The sequence below is a fragment of the Carassius auratus genome, unplaced genomic scaffold (assembly GCF_003368295.1).
Source record: "Carassius auratus strain Wakin unplaced genomic scaffold, ASM336829v1 scaf_tig00032091, whole genome shotgun sequence".
NCBI lineage: Eukaryota > Metazoa > Chordata > Actinopteri > Cypriniformes > Cyprinidae > Carassius > Carassius auratus.
Window position 1 is genome coordinate 1 of NW_020525974.1, and position 7,026 is coordinate 7,026.

The 7,026-nt window shown below is 34.2% G+C and overlaps 1 pseudogene; it reads right to left on the bottom strand.

Annotated features, from left to right (window-relative positions):
• Positions 1 to 2,637: 2,637 nt before the first annotated feature.
• Positions 2,638 to 6,282, bottom strand: LOC113080816 (protein FAM219B-like; annotated as a pseudogene).
• Between the last annotated feature and the right edge of the window lie 744 nt (positions 6,283 to 7,026).

Consider the following 7,026-nt stretch of genomic DNA (forward strand, 5'->3'; position numbering starts at 1 on the left):
ATATAGTATATATATATATATATATATATTATATATATATATTATACTGATTTAAAGAAAAGTTTAGAAAATGACAATATCCAATGTCAATATAATTATGTCAGTGGGTTTAGTATTCAGAAATTCTATTTTATTACTAAAATAACAGAAATATACTAATGAGGACAGAAATAACTCACAGATGAATTTATATAATTAATTAAAATAATTCTGTCATGAAGCGGTCTGCTGAAATGCCCCATACAGTGCGTTTGGTATTCAGAGAAATACATTAAATGAATCAAATAAATACATATATAAGTATTCTAATGATGATAAAGCAATGCACAAATATTTAGAAAATCAATAGATGAAATCTAATGGCATAAAGGAGTCTGCTTAAACGCTCTTATATAAAACAAACATAATTAAAACACCTCATTCTCAAATATTCATTGCTCAAAACTGAATCAACTGTCTATATACAGAACATTTCTCAAGTATTTTCTAACGAAGTTTCCAGATAAAAGAGACTTTAATGATGGATTTTACGGTTTGATTTAATGAAGAACATGTATGCCTTGGGTTTTAGCTCGTGAAGGCTTCATGATGCATGTTTATTAATGCTCAAAAGTCATGATTTCTAATGCATGAATCAAACTCAGGCTCATGGAGACAGCAGCGCCCTCTGGTGCTCGTGCACAGCTTCACATCTTATATTTACCATTCAATGATGTATTTGGTAAAGATTGGACACCTGACACACATCAACGAGAGAAAGTTTAACTGTTTCATTTAATGTCACAAAACATTGTTAAAATACAAATAATTATTTCTTTGCAACAAAATAAGAGGCAATAACATTATCGCATTATAAAAATCAGTAACTGATTCTTGTGTCTACAAAGTGAAGAAATAAAGTGTTAAGTTGCATAGTGTTAAAGACACCTGATTAAATCTCACTCTCACACACACTTTAGTCACAAACACCAGCCACATATTTATAAGACTCGAGCAAATGCATATTTAAGGGGAGATAAAAATATTCTTGATTATGCAATTTTAAATACAGAATAACACGTCATATATTGACTAAAGTAACATCAACACTTCATCTCAGTAACAAAATGTGCTGCTGTTGGAGAGAATACAGAAGATCAGAGAGATCTTCGTAAAGCTTAGTGCCAATCCAAAAAGCAATACAGAGAAAATATGGTTAAAAAAAATTAATAAACACTTTTTGAAAGAGTCTTGAACATCCATAGTGGAGTAACCACACACACAGCACACACACACACACACACAACACACACACACACACACACACACACACACACACACGTATGTAAAGTAGTGTCAGGTTTTCTCAATTTCAGTAATGCTTCACTTCCCCAATGCTGAGAGCTGGAGCATTATGGGTATTCGCGTGTGTTCAGATCCCACTTTCACCTTCACTTTCCTTTTCTGAGAGTTTTGAAATCATCAGCCGCTGTCTGGAGGGAAATGATGATTAGAAAACAAATCCCTGCATGATGAGTAAATAACTGAGCATTTAAATGTGAATTGTGTTCAGTCCATTACAGCGAAGAGAAGGAGATCTTTAAAAGAGACAGAGGGCTATGGAAGCCTGTTCCCAGCAAGGGAATAAAAAAAAATTAAAATTAAATGAATAATGAAACTATTTGTCTCGCAATTCATACTTCTTCCTCACGGGTATAAAGAGATAAGATAGAAACATGTAATTCTGAGAAGAAAAAAAAATCTAAATTGTGAGCTGGACAAAAAAAATGTGTTACCACATTCTCATGTATATATTATATTTCTATTTTTTTTAATAACTGATAAAGAATCATAAACTAAATCACCGTCAGAGCTCCTTCAACATGCAAAGAAAGTTAACAGCAATAAAAATAATTTAAAAAAATAAATTAATAATTTTTTTTGTGTGTGTTTTGTGGTGGAAACAAAAAACTGAATTGCAAGATATAAACAATTCCAAGTTTACATCTCGCAATTCTGTTTTTGTGAAACTTTTTTTTTTTTATTGTGATGATTTAATCTAAAAATATGATTTTTTCTCAGAATTACAAGTTTAAATCTCATAAATTCAACCTATTTTTTTTTTTACTTTTTTTCTACGAATTATCACAATTCATTAAAAAAAGATTTAATATATATACATACACACAACACACACACTGTAATTGCACCTTTTTTCTAACAATCACATGTTAATATCTGACAATTATGACTTTAAAAAAAAAAAATTAATTAAGGTTTATATCTTGCAAAAGTCCAAATTATGAGAAAAAAGTTTCAATTATCTTTTTACTTTTCCATCGTGTGACAGAAACATACTTCCATAAGTTACAGCAATGAGACTTTGAGGCGTAAACCAAGTTAAGAAAGATAATGTTACTACAGGTGTTGTAATGGTACTTAGATCGGTCTAATTTTTGAAATCTAGCTCCTAATATATTTATTCTGAACTTTGGGCTGATTTGTGAGCGCAGGGAGGATGCAGTGAATCCCAGACTGATCTCTGGAGCACACGCAGCTCACAGCTGCCAGCGTTTGTGGGGTTCGGCTGAGACGTGTGATGGGAGTAAAAACCCAGTCTGTGGTCCAGTCCTCACTGCAGACAGCAGGACAACAGCATCAGAGCAAGCAGCAGACGGACGAGCTCAGGGCTTTCGGGGGAATCAGGTCCAGATCCTCATCATCAGGGATCTCATCCAGGTGATATCCGTCCTTCAGCAGCTGCCTGCCTCAGCTCTGGATGCACCTGCGGATCCAATTCATGATTGATTTTCATTGTTTAAACAAAATCAGATTTCAGATCAATTATAAATTAAATGGGTCCTTTTTATTATTGCTCTGACAAAATGCTACAAAATATAACTGTGCTAATATACTAATATAGCACTTCAAATAAACAAATAAGGCTTTGTGTGTGTTCTTTCTATCTAGAATTAGAGGCAACCACTGCATTTTGATCATGTTTCAAACTAAAATTCTGCATAGATGCGACATGAGCATCTTTGAATCTAAATTAGATTGTATAATTTCAAGATCTTGGAGCAAAAACAGAATGGTTTGAATTCAGTTTTGTGAAACTATACATCCAAAATATCTTTATGAGATGCAGATTCACTCTCTGCCAGCAGGTGGAGCTTAAAGCGTTTCCTTGGTTACCGCTGTAAACAAAGCACTTGTGAACACTGCAGCAGGTGGAGCTTAGAGCGTTTCCTTGGTTACCGCTGTAAACAAAGCACTTGTGAACACTGCAGCAGGTGGAGCTTAGAGCGTTTCCTTGGTTACCGCTGTAAACAAAGCACTTGTGAACACTGCAGCAGGTGGAGCTTAAAGCGTTTCCTTGGTTACCGCTGTAAACAAAGCACTTGTGAACACTGCAGCAGGTGGAGCTTAGAGCGTTTCCTTGGTTACCGCTGTAAACAAAGCACTTGTGAACACTGCAGCAGGTGGAGCTTAGAGCGTTTCCTTGGTTACCGCTGTAAACAAAGCACTTGTGAACACTGCAGCAGGTGGAGCTTAGAGCGTTTCCTTGGTTACCGCTGTAAACAAAACACTTGTGAACACTGCAGCAGGTGGAGCTTAAAGCGTTTCCTTGGTTACCGCTGTAAACAAAGCTCTTGTGAACACTGCAGCAGGTGGAGCTTAGAGCGTTTCCCTGGTTACCGCTGTAAACAAAGCACTTGTGAACACTGCAGCAGGTGGAGCTTAAAGCGTTTCCCTGGTTACCGCTGTAAACAAAGCAGCGCTGCACTTATGAACTTTAATATGCTTCATACAGAGAAAAAAATACCATCTAAACTTCACTAAAGATAGTAAGTTCCCTCAGACACACATTCATATAAACTCCTCCCACTGACTGAATCGTGATCTGTTAGCATCTCAACCGATTTGATTCGTCACATATTTGAATCGACTGTGGTTAATCGTTCCCTTTCTAATATAAAGTATAAACTCACCTCAGCTGAGGAATATCCAGACGAACAGTCCAGCTCCGCATCACTGATGAAAGCAAACACAATCAATCAGCACACACTCCCTCTAATCAATCAGAACATGCTTCTGGTCAATATCAGAGTTTCAGGCTTGTGTGGAGCTGCTTCTGATGTGTGACGCACCTGTCAGAGTCCAGCGAGACGAGCGAATCCTCTCCCGTCTGACTCAGAGCAGCGTAGCCCTTACTGAAGCTCACACTGCAGAGAGAAACACACTGAACAACAGCACGCCTGTGTGTGTGTGTGTGTGTGTGTGAGTGAGTGTGTGTGTATGTGTGTATGTGTGTGTGTGTGTGTGTGTGTGTGTGGCTGAAGGGGAATGAAGGAAGGCTTGATGAGTGTGAGCTGTGAAACACACTCGCTTTAATCAAACCAACTCAAGACTCGAGCTGTATCTGTTATAGTTTGTGTTAATATTTAGATTTCCTGTTTTCATCTGTTTTTAGTTGAAGTTTTTAGTCATTTTGTTGCAGGGTCATTATAGTAAACATACTACAAACTATATAAAAAGCACTTTCAGTACAGAAAAAAAAAACTAAGTTAACTGAAATCAAATATTTAAGAATGTGAAGTTACTAAGCTAAATATTTCTTATTTCTATTTAGTTTAACTTCAGTAAAAATAACCAAAAACTTAATAAACTAAATAAAATAATAATAATTATTAAATTATAGACATAAAAAAATGAAAGAAACACACAACAAAATCTCTTTAACTATAATGAAAATGAAACATAAAAATTAAAACAAATTAAAAATAACAATTAAAACGGTTATATTATCAATGAAACTAATATATATATATATATATATATATATATATATATATATATATATATATATATATATATATATATATACATATATATATACACATATATATATATATATATATATATATTAAATCAGTGATACTAAAATAACACTTTTGTAATTTTTTAAATAATTTTTTTTCACAATTTTTTTTGTACATCTATACACTTTAATTTTAACTAAACCAAAATGAGAAATGCACACTAAAAAATCACTAAAAAAAAATGCATCCCTTAAATGCAATGCAAGTCACTTTGCATGGAAGCATCTGCCAAATGCATGAATGTGAATATCTGTGTTTGCATGTAGTTAAGCTCATCCTCATCCTCACGTCTGTGGTTTGTGTCGTGTCCTCCCTGAGCCCAATCCTCTCTTCTGCAGAGCTCGTCTGGCCCGTGTCTCTGTGCTTCTCTGCAAACACAGTTTCTGTGTCAGTGCATGCAGCTTAAGACGTGAGTTTAGAGCAGACGACTGATCCGAGCTCTCAGGACTTACGGAGCGTGGTGTGGAAACCAGGAGCCTTGAACATGAGATACGGCCCTCTCTTCTCCACCGCTGGCGGCTGGTCACTGATTTCAGCTCTCTGATGATTACACATTGGATTCACAGTGACAAATAAACACTAGATTTGAAATCATACGTTATTGCGGCAATATAACAACTGCATCCTAACCTGCTTATACTGGCACACACACACACAACATCTACAAGATGTTTTTTTAAGTCACCAAGGCTGCATTTATTTCGAAAATACTGTAAAATTCTGAAATATTATTACGATGTAAAATATCTGTTTCATGTGACACTGAAAACTGTAGGAATGATGCTGAAAATACAGCTGAGCATCACAGAAATAAATCACATTTAACACAGATTCATATAGAAAACAGATATTTTACAGTATTTTTGGATCAAATAAATGCAGCCTTGATGAGCAGAAGATTCTTTTTATTTTATTTTACTGTTCAAAAATTTTTACTGGTAGTGTATTTGTAATGCATTTTATATTCTGTTCATAAACTATAAAAATTACATTATAATTAGAAATAGCATGCATACTTTTGGTGCAAATTAGAAACTTATTTAGCTAATAAACTTCTGATTCTAAATTCATACCATATATCGTACTCGTGATCAGCATGAAGTCATTGCACATAAATGACATCAACTCACTGTTCAAACATAAGATTAGACTCAAAGACAGAAGGCAGCAGCTAATAGAGTTCTCCTAGCTTTAGCGTTAGCTGTTTAATAACAGAATGAGCTAAACATGTCCGAAAATCACCTTCATCGCGGCTGAAGACAGAGGAGCTCGCTGCTCTCGACTCTCCGTCGCGTCGCTCATGTCGGGGTTTCAGAAAAAGGGTTTAAACGCCAAATCATTTCTTAAATCACACTCTGAGAGCTCAAGGAACAGAGTTTAAAAACACTGCTGTAAACAGAGATTCTTCTTCGCCTGACGTCACTTCCGCGGGGTCTGCGCGCTGCTGCCGCCCACAGGCGCTCCGGCGCCACTGCAGGCTTTAACACCAGTGACAGTCAGCGACCCAATGATTTGGGATCAGTAAGATTTTTTGTATGTTTTAAAGAAGTCGGTAATATTGTAAAATATTATTACCATTTAAAATATGGTTTTCTTTTTTAATATATTTTAAACTGTAATTTATTTCTGTGATGTGGAGCTGTATTGTCAGCATATTCCTCCAGTCTTTAGTTTCACATGATCTTCAGAAATCAGAATAATATGATGATTTACTGCTCAAGAAACATTTCTGATTATTATGAATGTTGAACACAGTTGCTGCGCGTGATACTTTTTTTTCCCAGGATTTTTTTTTATTATTTATTATTTTTATTTATTTATTTATTATTATTAATTATCATTATTTTATGTTAGGTAAAAAATGTTAGCCTGAAAGTCACTTTGGAAAAAAGTATCTTCTAAATGAGTAAATATAAATATAATATAAAATATAATAAATATAAATATATTTAATATATTTAATGAATAAAGTTAAAAAGAACAGCATTTATATAAAATATAAATATTTTCTAATAATATAAGTTTTTATTATCTATTTTTATTAATTTTAAACATCCTTGCTAAATAAAAGCATTCCTTATTTTAAATAAATGAATAAATAAATAATAAATGCTGACCCCAAATTTTTTAATGGTAGTGTATATTTTAAAAATATTCTAATTCG